This window comes from Lathyrus oleraceus, chromosome 6 (genome assembly GCF_024323335.1).
Source record: "Lathyrus oleraceus cultivar Zhongwan6 chromosome 6, CAAS_Psat_ZW6_1.0, whole genome shotgun sequence".
NCBI classification, from domain to species: domain Eukaryota; kingdom Viridiplantae; phylum Streptophyta; class Magnoliopsida; order Fabales; family Fabaceae; genus Lathyrus; species Lathyrus oleraceus.
In genome coordinates, this window is record NC_066584.1 from 62,300,472 (window position 1) to 62,323,938 (window position 23,467).

At 37.1% G+C, this 23,467-nt stretch overlaps 1 long non-coding RNA gene across 3 annotated transcripts; it reads right to left on the bottom strand.

The window, feature by feature from the left end:
- Positions 1-378: 378 nt before the first annotated feature.
- LOC127092877 (uncharacterized) lies at positions 379-3,300 on the bottom strand. 3 transcript variants are annotated; one of them, XR_007792322.1, is made up of 7 exons: positions 2,643-3,300; positions 2,399-2,529; positions 1,711-2,275; positions 1,245-1,617; positions 890-935; positions 731-819; positions 379-609 (listed from the first exon to the last, which is right to left on the bottom strand). It is a non-coding gene; the product is annotated as an uncharacterized LOC127092877 (long non-coding RNA). The 3 variants fall into 3 exon arrangements; XR_007792320.1 differs by having other exon boundaries at positions 890-1,617; XR_007792321.1 differs by lacking the exon at positions 731-819 and having other exon boundaries at positions 890-1,617.
- Between the last annotated feature and the right edge of the window lie 20,167 nt (positions 3,301-23,467).

Here is a 23,467-nt window from a genome sequence, read left to right on the forward strand (position 1 = left end):
GAAGTGTTGAAGTCACAGTGGTTGAATTCTAGCCATGGAGTAAATGAAAGTAATATATTTTTTGGCAAATATAAAGGATAAAAAAAAATTGTACTTTCTGAATGTGTTCAAAGAGCTGGACCAACAGAAGATGCTGTGAAGGCTTTGTTGGCTTATGGTCCACGCATCACTGACCATCATAGATTCTCAGAAGTAGATGATGATGATTCTAGTCATGTATGGGATGTTCGTTTGGCTAGGCTTCAAATTTTGCAATTTAGGGACAGGCTGGAAACATTGCTTGGAAAAAACATGGGCATATTTTTTTGTGCAGGAATACAACAAATTCTATATTATACCTATTAATGAAGTTGCTGTTATTATACAGAAACAGAAAAGTTGTGTTTGAAAGAGACAAGATTCAGACTGTTGAAGATGAAAAGATGCTGAGTTTAGAGTTCCAAATACTATTGATCATTTTTTTACAGAAGAATAACAAAAAAAAAGGATGAGACCCATTCAAACACCGACGTACATCCGTCATTGGTCCCTGTTTCAAAAGCAGTTGTTTAATTCTCCAGCAATTGCAAGTGAGAGCCTCCATGCTAACTCTTTCCATGTGTGCGTGATCTGCAAAGGACCAACCAAATATGTAAATCTATCATGCATTCAAACAAGACTCTAAGACATCATCCACATGTTAACTATGTCATCCATGAGCAATGCATTGAACATGTGTAAAGAGTTATACCGAAGCCATTGAAACTTGGTCCAACCATAAGTGTTTCGAGCCATGGAAACAAACCGAGTCAAGGCTAATGCTAGCATAAGGCAACAGAACTGGAAACACGCATCGATACATTAGGGACTCACACCATTGAAGCAAATCAAAACTCAGATCAATACTAACCTTGTAAAACAGTCTGTTCATTAGTCGGTGCACCGTGAAACCAAACCTGTATCATTTCCAACATAGAATGTTTTTCAAGTGATTCATATTCAAAACATGTCAAAGAGGTTTATTATCAGATAGGTAACGTTTTCAAAGCTTTGGATTTATCTTCTTTGAAGTTTAAAGTGAATGGTGCACTTTAAAAGAGGAAACATGGAGCTATAACTGTCAGTCAAAAGCTCAATTTCCTGGTTTGTTACCAATGTGCATGTATTTTATCACATTATCAAAGGTTACTTATATTCTAAAGTACACTTCCTAACTCTAGAGGAACTTAATGCAAACTTCTTAACTGTTATTCTGAATATTCCACCTGCTTTTCCCATTTCGAATTCTTAAGAAGTGGAGCATCATCATAGATACCAACAATCTTCTCCGCATTGGCTTGCGGATCTCTGCAACCGATCAAAATCTTCAAGACTTCCTTCATTGATGGTCTACTAGCTGGAAGTGTTGAAGTGCACATAATCCCGAATTTGAAGATGTTGTGTTACTTGGTTTCACTGCATCTTTGTCCAGAAGCTCTTCTATATCAGTTCCTATCTGAATATGGCGCCGCACCTATTCTGCAAGCGACGAGTATTCGTATCCAGGATTAACTTCTTTTCCAGTTGTCAGTTCCAATAGAACCGCTCCAAAGCTGTAAACATCCATCTTCTCATTGACTCTAATTGATTGAGCATATTCTGCAATTCATGCACGAAATAAACATTGAGATCTAATAACTTAAGATAGTCGAATTTTATGAGAAAACGGGAATTTGAAACTGTTTTTTTTACCTGGAGCAATATATCCAAATGTGCCAGCCACGGCTGACATGGTGGCAAGTTCTTCTGGCTTGATCAGTATCTTGGCGAGACCAAAATCAGCAACTTTTGCGTTGAATTGTGAATCCAAAAGAATGTTACTTGCTTTCACGTCTCGGTGAATAATAGGTGGCGAGCAATCGTTATACAGGTAGCATAAACCTTGTGCAGCTCCAATGGCTATATGCAATCTCTTCGGCCAATCAATGATGTCATGATGAACCGTACTGGACGCAACCGATGTCTTATTCTTTTTGTGCAGCCACCTATCAAGACTCTGATGTTCATGATACTCATATGCAAGTAGTAGCAAATCATCACTTGAGATACAACACATCAACTTCATAATGTTGTTATGCCGAATTTTTCTTAGTATTTCAACTTCTGCAAGAAATGAATCCACAAGCTCCTGGTCTAACTTTCTGCTACTCCCCCTTATTGTTTTCACTGCAACATAACCTAAACCGTCATCAAGAGCAACGCAATACACAGAGTCAATGCCACAACATTTTGCCTCCGAACGAATCGCACCAAAGCCCTGCGAAAAGAGACGGTTTACCCCGAGTTAACAACAAGACACAAATTAGTATAATCCGTTAAAACACATATTCAAATCTGTTTGAGTTCATGAAGAAAATTCACAAAGGGTTTACTTATTTACCAACAGTAAATGGATTTGGATGGGAAGAAGCAGAGGACCACCAAGCTAGGATGAAGACAAAATCTCCAAGCATCCTCCGTACGAAGGCTCCACTACACAGCAGAAAACGCAGCAGAGGAAAGAGAGAGGTCCTGTATAAAAAGCATCCACTATTCACATAAACCCTGGAGAAGGGAGCGGCTACTTTTCAAAAAGAAAAGAAAGAAACCCTAGAGACTCAAAAACGAGACAGAGGCTAAAGAACCTGGAGGCGGCTCGCTGTGGAGAGAAACCTAGAGCTTCATCTCGCCGACATTTGGACGAAGCTGAGACAAGGGCCAAGCAGGCGAACGAGCACGCTTCGGAGTTGAGTCGACGGAGGAGACTCATACCAAGTTTCTGTTACGAAGCCGCTATGAATCATTGTGAATTTCTGAACACGCTTTGAGCTCCATCAAAACCGTTTCCTCGCAAACACCACAAACGTCGCGATAACCAAGGGAGCTGTGACTGCGAAGAACAGGAGAGGGTTCGAGAAGCACTCATCCTATTGACTTCCTCCCAAAACTTACCAATCCGGTACATTTCTCTCCTTTTCGTCGTCTCACTTTCAGATTCATAAACATGTGTATGGTTCCTCTTTTCTTTGCTTCATTTATTCTGTGGCAAGATGATTGTCTTTATTTCGTTTGATATCGGAAGTTTAACATCGGTGATTAGGGTTCAGGATTTGGTGAGTGTTCTTTGTATTTGTCGTGTGAGGAGAATAGCTTTTTGACAGAGAGGTTTTGAGCGAGTGTTTCAGAGTGAGGAGAGAAAGTTAAAGATGGAAATGTAACATCTCATTTGTTCATTTTCATTTTATTTTAGGCGAGTTAAGGCCACTGTAAGCGGCGCCTTTTCCGCTGCCCAAGGCTGGCTACCTAGTTTTTCTCCCTCTGCACTAATGGCTTTTCGGTCCCCATGTGACCGTTTAACTGTAGCTTTCCTTTTCCCCACGTGCTCCTGAAGATTGCTGGGGAGAATTTTGGATCAGGGTGGGGTTTGGTTGACCCGCCTGGATTCTGCCCTAATGGGCCTCGTGGGCCTTCAAGACCCTCTAATTTGTGAAGTTTTTTTTGGGGTTATATTAGCAAATTTGTTTCTTCTTTTCCTTCTTTTAATAAAAAAATCCAAATTTTATTTGATTTTTGATGAAGTTTTATTTAACAAATAAATCTTTAATATTATTATTATTAATAACTCATATTTAATTATATAGTCTTCTTATTTAATCAATTAACATGTTTCTCTTATCATTTATTTTATTTATTTTTATTTTTATTTTATTTTTTTAATATTATTTAGGCAATTATTTATTTTTTTGGGATTGATGAGAATTATTATATTTGTGCTTGTCCATTCATTTGTACAAATTATTGATTTTATGTGTGAGGCATGTTACAATCATGATGAATCATCTCATTTTCCTTGACGAAAAGAAAAACCATTCAAAAAATAATAATGATAAATATCACCTGATTCTCTATTCAATGTCGAGCCCATTTCCATACCCTTGTAAGTCGATTGCTTTTAAGCATCGCCATCAACCTCACATGGCTTACTCTTGGGCCTTCTTACAATGAGCTCTTAAGCAACATCAACTTAACTTTCAATAATTTCAAACCTCGGTACTTTAATTGTTTTAATTTAATATTCAAATCATTTTCTAAATAAAACGTGAAGAAAAAGATTACCTGGATGGAATGTCTAGTCGTAATCCCGAATATTAGGCTCAAGCTGTAAGAGCTTGCAAGCCATAAATATTCGTCTTCTCTCCAAAATAGTTATGAGTATCTAAACCATTTTCTTAATAAAGTTGGAAGAAAAAGATTACCTGGATGGAATGTCCAGTCGTAATCCCGAATATTAGGCTCAAGCTGTAAGAGCTTGCAAGCCATAAATATTCGTCTTCTCTTTAACATTCCAAATATTCAAATCTTTTCCTTAATAAAGTTGGAAGAAAAAGATTACCTGGATGGAATATCCAGTCGTAATCCCGAATATTAGGCTCAAGCTGTAAGAGCTTGCAAGCCATAAATATTCGTCTTCCCTCCAAAACATTCGTAAATATTCGAATCATTTTCTTAGCAATATTGGAAAGAAACAGACTGCCTGGGTGGAATGTCCAGACGTAGTCCCGAATATTAGACCCAAGCTGTAAGAGCTTGTAAGTCCCAAGTACTCGTCTTTCAAACTTCAAAATACCTAATTCCTACCTTAATACTTTTTCAATAAAGATGGAAATAGAACATGGTGTATACCGTGCACTCCTGAGGCTAGGATTCGAGATGCATATCTCGCTCATCGAAGTTCTCGCCATCACTCAAAGTACACCAAACCAATCAATTTCTTTTTCTCGCCGCCGTGCGATTGATCTCTTAAACCTTTTCACAAACGAAAGGTACTTTGTTTCAAAACAACGCAAGGCAATGTTTCTCCACCTGTTTTGGGTAGTCCAACAATGTTTTCGTCGATTTGACACAAAGTAGCTTTCGCTAAAATCGACCAACAAACAAACATTTTTCTACCCAGAACTACGTAAGCCTTGATTTCTTTGTTGAGATACGTAGGAGCAGGATTCGTAAATCTTGTCAGGCCCACTAATAAAAAACTTAGGTTTAGTCCTTCGTTAAAAAAATCCAAAAACATTTCTTCTCTCTTCTATTCTTTCTTTCCCACCTAATAATTCGAAAAGCCTAACATTTCAACTAACACTAATGCACACAACTGACCTAATGGTTCCCGTTGAGTACAACGGATGTGAGGGGTGCTAATACCTTCCCCTTGCGTAATCGACTCCCGAACCCTGATTTGGTTGCGACGACCAATAATCATTGTCGTTTTGTCTTGGGTTTTATCGATATTTCCCCTTTCCTTTTTAGGAATAAATAAAGTTCGGTGGCGACTCTGTTCAGTCCATCATTGCGAGCGTGCGATCGCGCTTCGCTTTGAAGTCGTATCCCCACATTTTTCGAGGTGCGACAGTTATCTGCCTTTTCAATCATCAGAGCAGGGTGTCCAGAATCAGAAAGGGCCGTGTACTTTCACTAGTGCTGGATTGATGAATCACGGGGATGTCTTTGCAACAGACAATGAAGATGGTGACAGTGATTGTGATATGGATAATTGGGTGCGCCCGTGTGTTCTAGGGGAGAAGATCAACAACTAGACTGTTGAAGAAATAGTCCAAGTTACTCTTTAGACAGAGTAATTTTCTTCTGTTTTTTTCATTTTGCATGAAAGCCCTACGCTCTGCCCAAGGCGTAGTGGTTCATTGTAGGGCCACATCATGTTTTGAATTTTCAATGATTATCATCAATAAAGGACGTTTTGCAATCAAATTTGTGTTCACTGTCTTTTTGTTTTTATTACTTTCATTTTCAAAACAATAAAAATGGCAATGTTTTTTTTGTGTGACTTCCTTGAACTCTTTTCTAAAATAAAGCATGAAACATCGTTCGTGCAGAATTGATCTTGCGCATTCCATTAAAAACAGTTTTGTTATGGCTCAGTACGACTTCGATAATCCCATTTACCAAGCCGAAGAGGAGAGTGAGGAAGATTGTGAACTCCCCAAAGAATTGGCCAAACTATTGAAACAGGAGGAAAGGGTCATTCAACCTCATCAGGAAGAGTTGGAAGTCATTAACCTTGGTACTGAGGACGCAAAGAAAGAGATCAAGATAGGGGCTGCTTTAGAGGAAAAGGTCAAGAGAGGGCTGATTGAAATGCTGCAAGAATATGTGGACGTATTCGCATGGTCGTATCAAGATATGCCCGGTTTGGATACAGATATTGTGGTGCACAGGCTACCTCTCAGAGAAGATTGTCCTTCGGTAAAGCAGAAGTTTCGCAGAACTAGTCCTGATATGGCTGTCAAGATCAAAGAGGAGGTTCAGAAACAGTTGGATGCAGGTTTTCAAGCAGTTACCAATTATCCCCCTTGGGTGGCCAACATCGTACCCGTGCCGAAGAAGGATGGTAAAGTCAGGATGTATGTCGATTACCGAGATTTAAACAGAGCCAGTCCGAAAGATGACTTCCCATTACCTCACATTGATGTATTGGTCGATAACACTGCTCAGTCCTCGGTTTTCTCTTTCATGGATGGATTTTCTGGCTATAATCAGATCAAGATGGTGACAGAAGACATGGAGAAGACGACATTCATTACACCTTGGGGCACGTTCTGTTATAAGATAATGCCATTTGGGTTGAAGAACGTCGGGGCTACCTACCAAAGAGCTATGACGACTCTCTTTCATGACATGATGCACAAAGAAATTGAAGTGTACGTGGATGATATGATTGTGAAGTCTCAGACAGAAGAGGAGCACTTGGTAAACTTGCAAAAGTTGTTTGAAAGATTGAGAAAGTTCAAACTGAGGCTGAATCCAAACAAGTGTACATTTGGAGTGAGATCTGGAAAGCTGTTAGGTTTCATTGTCAGTGAGAAAGGGATTGAGGTTGATCCAGCATAGGTAAAAGCTATTAAGAAATGCCTGAACCAAGAACGGAAAAGCAGGTTTTCTCGACATTGGCAATTATATTAAATCACGTATTTAACATAATAAACAGTGAGCGGTATCTAGCAACACATCACTACTACTCAAGACACGAAAATGTCATGTGATCTGACAAAACCTTCTGTGATAATACTTATGCGTATAATTACCCTTTTGCCCTTATGTCTATATTGAACACAAGGCATAGACCGTGTCATCCTTGTCCAATTCAATATTGGGCCCATAGACATTTATCCTGTTAGGTAGGATGGGCAAATTCCATCTAGGTCACTCATGTCCCTCAGCATGCTTCATGGAGTACCCATTAACTGTCTTTATGGTTATCCAGTTACGAACAACGTTTGATCAGCAATAAAGCACTCGACTCTACATCTAGGGTCCATAGTGGTTTCAGGTCGAAGAGTGGTATACACCATTATCACCATGAGAATAACTTATGACACTTTGCATAAATTTCTATATAGTATTCTCATAGCGGGTCAATCCGGTATAAATATTACTCTTAATATTCATACCTATGTTTAAGACTTGATAACTCCTTATCCATGATCCATGAGATGTGATCATCAGTCTATATGAATAATAGTCTTAATGCTTTAGTGTTATCCCACTTCACAATAATGCTCGACTACAGATACTTTAAGAATGGTGTCCTTATGTTTAATGTGATCTCATGATCAAGTCACACTTGATACATTAAACGAACTAGCTATTCTAGGGACTTTATTAAACAACCATAATAAAGAAAAAGCCTTTTATTATTAATAAATAACTCAATACAAGTACCAAAATTATTGGCCTCTAGGGCTTACACCAACAATCTCCCACTAGCACTAGAGCCAATCAGGCATACCCCTAATGCCCATAGATCTAGTATGGCCATCATGCTTCTGCTGCACAAGAGGCTTTGTCAGTGGGCCAGCAATATTGTCAAGTGTAGGTACTCTGCATATTTTCACATCTCCTCTATCTATTATCTCTCGAATGAGGTGATAACGCCTAAGTATGTGTTTGGATCATTGGTGAGATCTAGGCTCCTTAGCTTGTGCGATAGCACCATTGTTATCACAATATAGACCAATGGGATCCACAATGCTAGGAACTATGCCAAGTTCACTAATAAACTTATTGATCCAAACAACTTCCTTTGTTGCACTTGAGGCAGCAATATACTTAGCCTCGGTTGTAGAATCAGCAACTGTATCTTACTTTGAACTCTTCCAGCTTACAGCGCTACCGATTAAGCAAAACGCATAACCAGATTGTGATCTAAAGTCATCCTTATCTGTCTGGAAGCTAGCATCGGTGTATCCAATTACAGCCATCTCTTCTTGGCCTCCATATATCAAGAATGAGTCCTTAGTACTTCTCAAATACTTAAGGATATTCTTGACAGCTACCCAGTGAGCATCACCAGGATCAGATTGGTACCTACTCGTTGCACTTAAAGCATACGAGACATCTGGTCGAGTACATAACATGGCATACATGATAGATCCTATTGCAGATGCATATGTAATCTTATTCATGTGATCCCTTTCTTCTTTAGTTGAAGGGGATTGTGTTTTTGATAGACACAGACCATGTTGCATAGGTATGAATCCTTTCTTGGAATCATGCATATTAAAGCGTCTTAACACTTTGTCTATGTATGTACTCTGACTTAGGCCAAGCAGTTTTTGTGATCTATCTCTATAGATTCTGATTCCTAATATGTAGGCTGCTTCACCTAGGTCCTTCATAGAAAAGCATTTCCCCAACCAAGACTTTACTTGTTGTAGGGTAGGGATATCGTTTCCAATGAGTAATATGTCATCTACATATAATACCAGGAAAACGATCATGCTCCCACTAACCTTCTTGTAGACACAAGGCTCATCTTCGTTCTTGATGAATCCATATTGTTTTACTGTTTCATCAAAACGAAGATTTCAGCTTCTAGAAGCTTGCTTCAATCCATAGATTGATCTTTGTAACTTACATACCTTTTGGGCTTCTTCTGGTATGTCAAATCCTTCAGGTTGTGTCATGTACACATCCTCAAGAAGATTTCCATTAAGGAAAGCAGTTTTGACATCCATCTGCCATATTTCATAATCATGATATGCAGCGATAACAAGTTAAATCTGAACAAATTTAAGCATTGCAACTGGTGAAAAGGTTTCATCATAGTCAACCCCATGAATTTGTTTATATCCTTTTGCAACCAGTCTTGCCTTATAGGTATGTACCCTACCATCCATGTCAGTCTTCTTCTTGAAGACCCACTTGCATCCTATAGGGTTAACTCCTACAGGAGGCTCTACCAAGGTCCAAACCTGGTTTGTGTACATGGAATCCGTTTCAGATATCATGGCTTCTAGCCACTTCTAAGACTCGGGACCAGTTATAGACTCTTGGTAGGTCACAAGCTCATCTTGATCCATGAGTAATACATCACCTTGATCAGTTATGAGATATCCATATCTCTCAGGTAGTTGACATATCCTGCTTGACCTACGCTGGTCTTGTTCTACTTGAGCAGGTTGCTCTTCCACAACTACTTGTGTTTCCTGCTCTAATTCCTCCATAGGTGTATCAATGCTTTGTGATTCTTGAATTTCTTCAAGCTCTACTTTCCTCCCACTGATTCTTTTGGAAATAAAATCCTTTTCTAGAAAAACTCCAGTTCGAGCGACAAACACTTTGCCCTCAGAAGGATTGTAGAAGTAGTACCCTCTTGTTTCTTTAGGATACCCCACAAATAAGCATTTGTCAGATTTGGGCTCAAGCTTAGTTGAAATTTGTCGTTTCACATAAACTTCGCAACCCCAAATCTTCATGTAAGACATATGTGGTTTCTTACCACTCCATATCTCATATGGTGTCTTCTCAACCTTTTTGGATGGAACACGGTTAAGTGTGTAAGCTTCTGCCAATAGTGCATGTCCCCAAAAGGAGTTTGGAAGATCGGCGTGACTCATCATGGATCGGACCATGTCTAACAGGGTTCAATTTCTTCTCTCAGATACACCATTCCATTGGGGTGTTCCAGGAGGAGTAAGTTGGGATAGGATCCCACACTCTTTCAGATGGTCATCAAACTCTAGGCTTAAATACTCACCACCTTGATCTGATCGAAGAGTTTTAATATTCTTACCTAGTTGGTTTTGTACTTCATTCTTGAATTCCTTGAACTTTTCAAAGGACTCTGATTTGTGTTTCATTAAATACACATAACCATATCTACTGAAATCATCAGTGAATGTGATGAAGTACTGAAAACCTCCTCTGACTGGTATGTTTAGTGGTCCACATACATCAGTATGTATGAGGCCCAAAAGATCATTCGCTTTTTCACCTTTTCCTGTGAATGGAGACTTTGTCATCTTTCCAATTAAACAAGATCCGCATGTCTCATATGATTCATAATCAAAAGAGTCCAAGAGTCCATCTTTATGGAGTTTGGAAATGCGTTTGTCATTTATGTGGCCTAATCGACAATGCCAAAGGTAAGTTGGATTTAACTCGTTAGGTTTCATCCTTTTAGTATTAATGTTATATATAGGCATTTCGAGATCAATGACATATAGTCCATTGCTCATTTGTGCAGTAGCATAGAATATATCATTCAAATAAATTGAGCAACAATTGTTCTTTATTATAAATGAAAAACCAAACTTGTCCAAACAAGAAATGGAAATAATATTCCTGCTAATTGCAGGTACATAATAATAGTTCTCTAACTGAATTATTAAACCATTAGGTAAAGTCAATACATAAGTTCCTACGGCTAAAGCAGCAACCTTTGCTCCATTTCCAACTCGTAGGTCAACTTAACCTTTTGTCAAATCTCTAATTCTTTTTAACCCCTGCACATCTGTACAAATGTGAGAACCGCATCCTGTATCTAATACCCATGATGCAGAAGTAGATAAATTTATTTCAATAACAAAAATACCTGAAGTTGAAGTCTCTACTCCATTCTTCGTATCTTCCAGGTACTTTGGGCAGTTCCTCTTCCAATGTCCGGTCTTACCGCAATGGAAGCAGGTGACTCCCTTTGCTATGCCTCCATTAGGATTCAAAGCAGCAACTGTTGGTCTGGGTTTAGCAACTTCCTTGCCTTTCCCTTTATCACCCTGCTTGGTGGGCCTTTTGTTCTGTCTCTTTCCATTTCTGATCATCAGAATGGACTTCCCTTTTGACTTCAGGTTCTGCTCAATAGTCTTTAACATGGCTAGCAGTTCAGGAAGAGATTTGTCCATATCATTCATATTGAAATTTAGGACAAATTGACTGATCTATCTGGCAACGATTGTAAGATCAAATCAGTCGCAAGTTCCTTTCTGAGGGGAAAACCCAACCTTTCAAGGTTTTCCACATACCCAATCATCGTGAGCACATGGGGACTTACAAGGGCTCCCTCAGCTAACTTGCCTTGAAAAAGGGCTTTTGAAACTTCAAACCTTTCATGTGTTGCTTGCTCTTGATAGAGCATCTTCAGGTGTTCGATCATATTGAACGCTGCCATGTTCTTATGTTACTTTTGCAATTCTGAGTTCATGGTAGCTAGCATGAGACAAGCAGTTTCATTGGCATCATCGACATGCTTCTTATAAGCATCTCTTTCTCCCTTAGGTGCAGAACTAGGAGGTTCCTCTTCAGGAACAAGTTTCTCCAAGACATACAGCTTTTTATCATGTTTGAGGACAATCCTCAGGTTTTGGTGCCAATCTAGAAAATTTGTCCCAGCCAATTTTTTCTTGTCAAGGATTGATCGCAAGATGTTGTTAGAGGTGTTTGTTGTCATGGTAATCTACATAAGAATTAATGAAAATATAAGTATCAATAACATATTTAATTAGGCCTTTAATTAAATATGCTCCCACTATTTTACTCAAAACAAATGACCCTCATCATTTGATTCAGAAAATCCCGTTGGAAGATTTTCTAGTGGGTCGAGATCCATATTTCACTTTGTTCTAAGTCCGCGTAGGCGGATTACACCAAACTAGGTTATTTAGGTAGGAACTCCTTCCAATTGTATCTCATACAACTCTCGAAATTTCAGTTGGGTGAATAACTCCTTATTCCAATCCATCATATGGATCATTCCCAACTCTTGCTTCTAAATATATATAATATTATTATAATTTGTTTAGTCAAGTTTGACCCATTGTTTTAACATTTGGATATTACAATTATCCCATCGCACCTTACTAATATAGAACATGCTCCTCGCGTAGGCGAAACCTACATTATCCGATACTAGTCTTGATGAGTGCTAAAACTTGGAAAGCAAACATATATAATATTATTATAATTTGTTTAGTTAAGTTTGACCCATTGTTTTAGCAGTTGGATATTACAATTATCCCATCGCACCTTACTAATATAGAACATGCACCTCGCGTAGGCGAAACCTACATTATCTGATACTAGTCTTGATGAGTGCTAAAACTTGGAAAGCATAAACTTAATATTTAGTTTGAGGGAATTGCAATTGTTCTGATCTCACCGGCTTATTTATCATATAAATCATCTCTCACATGCATCAACATATATTCACATGCATCAACATACATACACATGCATCAACATACATAATGAAACAGTTATGGCCCCTAGCGCAATTGTTCTCCCAAGCCAATGAGAGAACCTAAGCTAACCTAATAACAATTTAAGCTTCTCCAAGCAAGATCTTCAAGGTTGTCCTCCTTTGATCTTCAAGGTTGTCCTCCTTTGATATTGAAATCTTCTCTTTCTTCATAACATTGTCTTCTTCTCTTTCTTCATAACATTATATTACAGAAGAAACTCATTTTACATACGAGGGATTGAGATGAGAAAAGAAGTTACATTAAGATATTAAAAGGAGAGGCACGACACGCGGGTCGTATTTTAAAACCCAAAACAAAATAAAGGATAACTAAGGCCATAACTGATCACCACAAGACAATAATAATAAACACATTATTATTATTCATTTTAATTCCTTTAATTAATTAAAACCAAATTAAATTTCGGCGACCGATCACACTACGCAGAGTTAGCCGGGGGTCCGCTGCCCGGTCAGCGGGAACGGGGTTTCCGCCGCCCGGTCAGCGGGAACAATTCATTTGAAATCGGCGTCGTTTTGCATCAACATAACTTTTGCGCAGTCACAAAACGGAAAACCCCGATAATTCTTACTCTGTGAATGTGACGACTGCCACAAAGCCCATGAGGAACATCACACCCAGCTTGTTACGACCGTCACAGGCCCATGACGAATGTCACGCGACCAAAATAACAGAAACGCCTAGAATTCTGGATCTGTGAATGTGACGACCATCACAAAGCATGTGACGACCGTCACGTCCAGCTTGTTACGATCGTCACAAGTCCATGACGATCGTCACGCGGCCAAAAAACCAGCGCTTTGAAACAGTCAACAGACTTGTTCCAACAAGCCCTAAATTCACAACTCCTTGACGGTACAACCCATGCATCGTCACTAACCCTAATGCACCAATTTCATACCGTCAAACACACCTCGATTGTTGATTTAGTATGATTGATCAACAGGTCATTGCTTCACCATACTAATGTCGGATTCTGAAGCAAATGACCATTGATCGCTCAAAGGAAAACAACCATTTAATGTTTGATTGAACGAAACAGAAACAGTATATCATATATACCTTACTTTGCATTAGGATTACTTATATCATATATAAGTTGATCGGTCTCAATTGCGTAACCTATGGACGATCGATGTATCGCTGCTTCACCATACTAATGTCGGTTCCGAAGCATAGTCAACATCAATCACCCAACTCGTACACACATGATGCCAAATTTAATTACTCGTTTAATTAATTGATTCATTTTGTCTTTTAATCATATTAATACAAAAAATAAACAGCTATCTGATTCATGGTTTCGTAAGTGGCTCTGATACCACTGAAGGAGAATTGCGATCCAAAATGCAGCGGAAATTAAAATTTTCTCCTTTATAGATCCTTACGAATGGTCATGATCAGTGATAGAATATTTACCTCTTGTGACGATTGAAACCTTTGGTGCAGATCTCTTGTGACAATCAAAACCTTTGATGCAGATCTACGGAGCGATCACGAACGTTGAACGATGACAACGTCTCTACTCAGTCCACACGAACGGATTCCTTCAATCTCAGTGCTAGCTGGTACGAATGAAGGCTTTGAGTGAGAGAGAGAGAGAGAGAGAGAGAGAGAGAGAGAAAACGAAAATAATGCAACCGCAATGAATGCTTCTGCACAAGGGTTCTATTTATAGAACCATTTGTGTGGGCTTCAAGCTAAAAAGCCCACTTAAGTGTATTTTGGCCCATATCTTATAATATGCCCAAAATCACTTAAGCCCATGGTACCTTACCATATTTCGTATTCTACTTAAGTACACCGTACCTTACGATGTTCTACAATTCACTTAAGTGCACTGTACCTTACGGTGTTCCTTAGTTACTCTATCTCTTATCAATCTGTCCTTTGTGTGTGACCCTGTAGGTTTTCGCGGCATTGGCAATTACATTAAATCACGTATTTAACATAATAAATAGTGAGCGGTATATAGCAACACATCACTGCTACCGAAGACACGAAAATGTCATGTGATCTGACAAAACCTTCTGTGATAATACTTATGCATATAATTACCCTTTTGCCCTTATGTCTATATTGAACACAAGGCATAGACCGTGTCATCCTTGTCCAGCTCAATATTGGGCCCATAAACATTTATCCTGTTAGGCAGGATGGGCAAATTCCATCTAGGTCCTCATGTCCCTCAGCATGCTTCATGGAGTACCCATCAACTGTCTTTATGGTTATCCAGTTACGGACAATGTTTGATCAGCAATAAAGCACTCGACTCTACATCTAGGGTCCATAGTGGTTTCAGGTCGAAGAGTGGTATACACCATTATCACCATGAGAATAACTTATGACACTTTGCATAACTTTCTATATAGTATTCTCATAGCGGGTCAATCCGGTATAAATATTACTCTTAATATTCATACCTATGTTTAAGACTTGATAACTCCTTATCCATGATCCATGAGATGTGATCATCAGTCTATATGCATAATAGTCTTAATGCTTTAGTGTTATCCCACTTCACAATAAAGCTCGACTACGGATACTTTAAGAATAGTGTCCTTATGTTTAATGTGATCTCATGATCAAGGCACACTTGATACATTAAACGAACTAGCTATCCTAGGGACTTTATTAAACAACCATAATAAAGAAAAAGCCTTTTATTATTAATAAATAACTCGATACAAGTACCAAAAGTATTGGCCTCTAGGGCTTACACCAACAGGAAGGAGCTTCTTTATCAGACTCCTTAGAAGTCCTCTTATTAAATTTCGATGAAAAGGTTAATGTGTTGAGGTTACTATGCCTTCTTCCATATTAACCCAAGAGGAAATAGAAACTAACTTCCAAAAGAGAGAATGCACCAAAAGTTTTATCCAACTTCTCTTGAGGGCCCATAATTAGGAACCCGACGATGTTGAGGTGAAGGCCTAGTTGGATCTTCGAAGTCGGCCAGACGCAGTAGAGCACGGATGGGTAGACGCAAAATTAATATGTACTATATATTTTTTGAGAATTTGGGTAGCTATGTACGTTGCATGTATTATGGTCGGTGATCCTTTAGAATGGTTGGCTCTTCCAATGGGCCCAAAGAAGAGGATATGCAATTCCTTTGATGACTGTGCGATCCCACTCTATGAGTGTGTATTCACAAGGATATGATTGCGGCTACCTTGCTCCGATTTATAAGTGGTTGTCTTAAAATATTTAAAATTTCCTCCTTCTTAGCATCATTCGAGGTCATGGTCCTACATAAGGGTATTCCAGTTGTGTGCTTGGTATAAATACTGGAAACCTTCCCTTGGATTGTTCCTTAATTTGTTCCACCTAAGGAGCTCATCTTAGGACAACTTTCACGACAAAGAGCTCATTAGTTTCCATCCATAAATCGTTGGTTCGACCTCTTCACTCGGGACTAAGGTAATTTTCTATGGTGTTTTTTTTTGTGAGGCCCCTTATGCTATAGGCACATCTCACTTTGTGCAACTCTCCTGCCAAGTCTTCTCGCTTCTTCAGGATTTCACTTATGAAGTACTGGTCTTCGTCTCATTTCAAAGGGAACATTCATTCCTACCGCACCAGGTCGGGTCATCTTTGTCCTAATGAGGTAGTGATGAAAGAATATCTACATTCTTGATTTCAGAGGCTCGACTACAAGGAAGGCTTTATCTCTAATGAGGTACCCCCTACCAAGGTGAGGAAAAGACAGATTGACACTTACGCCATTGCGAATATGGTCAACCGGGATGAGAGGAGAGATATTTTTGGTGATGACGGAGTCCTGTATTTTGTTTACATGCATGATTTCATTTTACAAATAATATGGACAAGCTAAAGATGCTTTATGACTTTCCAATGCCCAAGGTATCATGACTGCGGTGCCTCCTCCGACTAGAACTACTCATGCTTCGACCTCTGCTCCCACCTCGACTGCCTAGACTTTTGCTTGTGCAACTAAGGTCAATTAGCTTGTTGATGATGTTTTAAATATGGGGGAGGCACCCTCGTCTATAGTTCTAACAAAGAGAGGACAGGATGCAGAACAATCCTCTCCCCCGAATTTTTTTCTCCTAAGTGGACTTGTCTTTTTGGGGATGATGCCCAACATTTTCTCGTCCCAGCTTTCCTATACGCCTAAGGAGGTTGTTTCTACTATCTCGACGTCAGACCGTTCTTTCGTCCAAAACCTCTTCAAGGGGGATAAAATGGATCTTGTTTTCGAGGTCACCCATAACATATATCTGACTGACTCTCTATTTTCCCTCGTTGTTGCTGGCCGAGGATACTTCCTGGCTCCTAGAAATACTTCATAAGAAAGGGACACTTGGAAGGGGAAATGCGAAGCTGTGGAGAAGAAGTGTTTTTCTCTTCTGAAGGATTTATATGAACTGCAGAAGAATGTCAAGCTTGTTGGCTCTCTGTGACAGGAGGTGAAGAACTACGACTCCCTTTCTACTCTAGGTGCCCGGATAACTAGATTTAGGATGCCTCCGATGCCGCTAAGAAGAAGATCTGTCGGGTGGAGGAGGACTAGAAAACTCTTCGTAAGAAGGTCAATGCTCATGTCAAGGCTCTGAAGACTCTTGAAGATGTGGTTAATGGTTTGAAGGCGACACTCCAGGATTCCCTCAAATGAACTATTAAAGTTGTGTTTGGGGTCCATGATCGGGTTGTGGAAAAGGTGAAGAGGTTTTGTTTTGCTGCCAATATATTTGGTGAAGAACATTATACTAATTTCCTAGATTCTAACTGTGGTGATATGCATACTTGAGTTTGTTATAACTTATGTCGAATTCTTATTTTCCAACTGCTCACTAAACATATAACCTTTCAATCTAATTTAGAAATAAATAATATGAGAAATTAAGTTATACTAGAATAATGAGTTACAATAATCAATGTTGTGCGAGTTTCATACAATAATCAATGTTATACGAGTTTAAATGCTTCTAATTCTTTTGCTAACACTTCTTTCATCTCTAGTTCATTTATCAAAATATTATTTACTTCGTAGGAAAAATTAGAGGTGAAGGAAGTGATAGCCGAAGAACTAGAAACATTGAATCAAGTTTTAACGCTTAAAGAGAAAGATACGAAACATAGGCTCCAAAAAGTTCGTAAAATATTGATAAGTTTAAGTTGTTTTCTAATATAACTATATCTCATATTATTATTTTCTCATACAATTCAAAAGGTTATATATATTCATTAAGCATTTGGAAAAACAGTTAAACCACATACGATATAATGAACTCATCTGTTATGACATGTTGATTGAACATAATGAAAGTTGTAACCTACAAGATATATCATTAAAATTAACAAAAACACCAACAATAACACAAAAATTTACAACATACTTCAACAAAAACATCAATAATACAACATTCATAATAACTTACTTTAAACAACAACATACAACTTTTATTAACAAAAATAAAATCATCAACAACATACAACTTTTATTAACAACAACATTCTTTAAACAACATACAACATAGCTAAAAAAACAAAATCACCAACAACAAATTATTTTTATCAACAACAACATACCTTAAACAATATTGAATTTTATCATCAACAACATAACTTAAACAACATAGAAATTTTATCAACAACAACATGCCTTAAACAACATAAAAGATAGCTTAACAACATAAAACTTTTATCATCAACAACACAGCTCATAAGACAACATACCTTAAACAACATACAAAATATCTCAATAAAAACAACATCTTCATCAACATACAATTTTTATCATCAACAACATATCTCAAGAAGAAATGAACATATCCATAAAAAAAACATCAAAAATATCACATTTCATAACAAAAAAGATGGAAACATCTATGTACCTAAAATGTAAGTAGGAAGTGAAATAAATGTGTTTTGTATAACACATATCCTTGATCCATAAGAATTGAAGAATATATGTTAGAGTTTTGTGTAAACGTGGTAAGGATGAGGAATGAGAGAGTGTTTTGGTTTTGTTAAGAGAGAGACCGATGTTTTGTCCTGAAATAGAGAAATTTTGCTTAAATATAAGTTATACTTCTCATCACAGTTTCCATAAACGACCGTGATTAAACGTAAGTATACTTCAAAATAGTTTTTATTCTAGACTGTGATGAAAGGTATTTTAATTTCAATATAAAAGTTAAGATTATAAGTGACACGCTCATTTTGTAACCATAAAAAAGAAAAATAATGATGCTGAGATTCGAAGTCTGTATGACTTTACCTATCTCTACAATTGTTAATATGGACCGTAGTGATACATATTTAATAAAGGGAAAAAATATACAGTCGCCTAAATAAGAACTATTATTTTGGTTGCCTTAATAAATGAGGTGTTAAGACGTTACGGTAGTTATATTTTTTTAGTAGTGCAATTTTTTTCACTGCAACATTTTCTTAAATGATGGGTTTATTAAGCCCAAGATAAAATAATATATAATTTCAATTAGAATTGCTCTCAACATAACTAATACCACCACCTTCACTAAACACTGCTAAGTTATGTGCACTGCTAAGTTATGTGTAATCGTGAGGCTTTTTTTGTTACTAAAAAATGGATTTTTGTTAGTTGTTATGCTTTTGACATGGATGATCTTATTACAATTTTTATTAGTTATGTGGTTGGTATGCATACACGATCTTTTCACAAGTGTTATTTTATCATTGCAAATTATTCTCATTGTTCACGAGGTGGTATTTAATTATTTAACTATAATCCTTGGTGTTTGTTTCTTTAGCCACAAATCATAGAATGATCACACTAGACATAATGCTTTATGCTCTAGTGGTATAGACACATTACACATGACATCATTCAATTATGGATTTAAGTTGTTAGTCTAGAGAACCTTTGTCAATTATGTGACTATATATATATATATATATATATATATATATATATATATATATATATATAGACTAATCATAGGTTTTCTTCAATTAAAGTTTTTTTATCCCTATGGAAATAATCAAGGCAATGATGTTTGCATAAAAATATGTTTGATACTTATGCAACTTTCAAGTGGGTGGCATCAACCTCATTCAGATATAATATTACAGTTGTAGATAATACTTCTTCCCAAATATTGGTCTTGTGCAAAGTCAATGAGTTACTTTATCTTATATTGACCATTTACATTCTTGAAGAAAATTCAAATAACGTTCTAGTAGTAAGATTTGGGATTTTTGCCATTATCTTAGGTATCCAAGATGGCGAGGGATATTATCGTATTTTATAGGAGTTATTCTATTGAGATTCATAGATGTTGAAAAGTCAGGTTTTACAGTGGGTATAATTCTACTACTGATTATATGATTTACTTCACATTGTTAAGATGAAAGAATAGACCTAGTTGGAGTTCCTGAATTTGGATTACAATAAAGTTGGAAGATGAGAGAAGAAGAGACAGTGGATTGGAAATTAATGTATTAACCATTGAAGTCCGACATCATTTTGTGAAAAAATAACACGTGTGTTGATAAATCTCTTTCACTCATTGCTTAATGTCATCATTTGAATTAGGCTGCTACTTAAAGACTTGGGCTTTAGGCCCATAAAATTTGTATTGTTTTTCAAAAGTATATTTAAACCATATTTTTATAACTGTCATTTTTATAACTGTTTGTTGAGCATTAAGTTATGCCGTTACCATTGTGAGGCTCTAGGGTCTAACTCATCTAAGCTTTATATAACCATAAATCGTAGTTATATATATATATATATATATATATATATATATATATATATATATATATATATATATATATATATATATATATATATATATATATATATATATGTGTGTGTGTGTATGATGTTCACGAAGCAGAAATAGATGAAGTTGGTAAATTGGATGTCATGAACTAGTGGTGTCGATCTCCGATATGGCGGTATCGGGTGGATCTACATGTTTAACACTCTAACGCTTAAGTCAATTCAAGATTCAAGATGAGTATAGTGAGAGTGGAGATCATAAACTGTGTACCTTGCTTCTCGTGTGTACATTTGCCCCCAAGGTTATGTCGAGTACTGAATGAGTCGGGGAAGCCTTTAGCAATTTTGGATGGTCTCCAAGACATTGTCCAAGGTGAGTTAGATGTGAAATATTTGGATTCAGTTGAAAAAGTAGTGAGAAACTAAAGCATTAAATGCGTTTTGGGATGTTTCGCCGCCTTCTTCTAACACGTGCGTTGATGCGACAAGATAAGGCATGATGCAGTTTATAGTGCACTTAAGTTATGCCTTATATCCTGAAGGTTGAATCTAGTCGTTGATTTCATAACTCCTTTCTTTAGCTTAAATGGCTTGCCCAACCGTTCTCGCTTATAAATAGAAAGATTTATGCATTTTAGAAATTTTTCCCAATATTTGTCATCTAAGTTCATTCATATTCATTGGCTTAGTAAACATCTTCACTTATTCTTCCTCGAAAGCATTAACCAGGACGGTTGCAGTTGTGTAATAAATATCTTGTCTTTCTTCATTCATTATGCTTCATCAATCTCAAACCCCATGTATCATCCTAAACTCAAGCTTTTTCTTAAGCATTTACTATTTTCTAGTCAGGATGAATGATAACACAATTAACTTGGTGGGAGATTCTAATAGTGAAATTTCTTTTGTCTCGAGAATGAGGATATCCCATAATTCTCATCTCCCTTCTATTGATCGTGATTGTCTGAATCATAAATCATGCATATATCTGATGATTTTGTGTTAGCAAAGGTAGATTGGGATTCCTTGGAGGAAGGAGCTTCTTCATTTGACTCCTTTAAAGCCCTTTTATCAAATGTCAGTGGAGAGGTTAATCGTGTTAAGGTCCCTATTTCCCCTCCCATCTTAACCCAGTAGGAAATACAATCTAATCGATAGATGAGAGAATACACTAGAATTTTTATCCAGCTTCACCTGAGGGCCCATAATTGTGAACCCAGCGATGCTAGGGTGAATGCCTACTTATATCTCCAAAGTTTGCCAGACGCAACAGAGCACGGCCGGGTGGACGCAGAAATAATATGTAATCCATCCATTTTGAGTATTGGGGGAACTATAAATGCTTCAGGTATTATGGTCGGTGATTCTACGAAATGATCGACTCTTCCAATGGGCCGGAGGAGAGGATATGCAATTCCTTTGACGACTGCACAATCTTACTATATGAGTGTCTATTAACAAGGATATGACGACATATGTAACACCCCGACTTAATCAGTTACTTATTTAATTATATATTTGATTTAATTGAGTAATTTATTTAAATAATTATATATGTGGCGTATGACGTGTATGGCCAGTGTTAGCATTTGTGGTAATTTGTGCTAAACTAATTAGTTAGTGAGAATTAATTAATTAAATAATTAGAAATTTGAGAGAATATGGAGAATTTGGCCAATTTTGTAAATTGAGAGAATTAAGTGGTGAGTGGAGATAAGTGGAGTGTTGGTTGGATAAAAATTTATAATTATGAGAAATAATTAAATATTATATTCTGAACACTAGAGAAAATTAGGTTTTTAGAGCCCTTTTGTGTCAGTACATGAAAACAAGAAGTTTAGAGAACAAGAACACTGGAAGGGAGAACTAGGGCTTGAGAGGAATAATCTATAGAAGCTGCTTGCTTTTGCTGATTTTGCAGGAATTACAAGGTTGAGAGATTCTTCATCTAAGGGTGCTTATATAATGAAAGGGTAAAGATGTTTCCCTTATCCTCCATAGGATTTTGTTTTTCTCTATTGCTTGATGATGAGTATGATAGACGAATGTTTATGATTCTATTTTGCCATGAATTGATGTGATGAATTATGTTTTGTTGTTGTTTTGTTTGGTGTTCATGAATCAATTGATCAAGTGATGAAATTGTGTTGAGTTTGGGGATTTTAGGGTATAACTATGATGGATCAATTCATGATAAAAATGATGAATCAATGTTATTCTAAAAATAATTGATGTGTTGGTCATGTTAGAATATGACTTTAGGGTGTTTTGAATGATATAATGGATACTAGTTTGAGGTATGAGAGATATGTTATGAGGAAGATGAGCGATGCAAGAAAATTGGGTTTTCTGGGAAAAATTGCAGTGACCAATCGATTGATCCTAGGGAGCAGTACATCGGTTCCCTTTGAAAACACAAAAAAAAAATATTAAACAGAAACTTTGGAACAATCGATTGGTCCCCCAGGTCAATTGGTTGGTTCTTTTTGAAAATTGAGAAAAATGCAGGCAGTGATTTGAGGAAAATCGAATGGTCTTATGTGTCAATCAATTGGTTCTTTGTGCCAGTTGATTGTTTCACTTGTTATTTTTTCCATAACTTAAGCTACGTGACTCCAATGGAGGCGCAGTTTGAAGCGTTGGAAAGCTAACATGAGAGATACCTCATGGTAGTGTATTATGAGATAATTGTTGTATAAATGTATGTTTAATGTGTGAACAATTGTTGTGTATCGTATGTATAAATGGGTGATAATTGTACATGCTTAATTGATGATTGACGAGGATAATGTTTCAGAGAGAGAACTACTCACATTGTGTTGAGTGCATGATGAATTACACTCAGAGTGGGGTTGTAGTCTTTAATATGTTGTTGTGTGATCATTTACAGTCAGATTAGGGTTGTATTCATTGTTGTGTTGCTGTCATTTAATTGTGATATCACATGCATCATATGTCGTCATTGTTGTGAAATGGGCATGTTTACGAAGGTGAGAAAAATACACAAGAATGAGGAGGGTTGAATTGTGTATATAGTTTATTTTTCACTTCTGATGAACAACTTCAGAATCTGAACAAGTTCAGAGTCTGATATTAGAATGTTAGTAGCACCGGAATAAACAGAGTTTAGAAGCAAGTAGAAAAACAACACACAGAGTTTATCATAGTTCCTCTCCTAAAC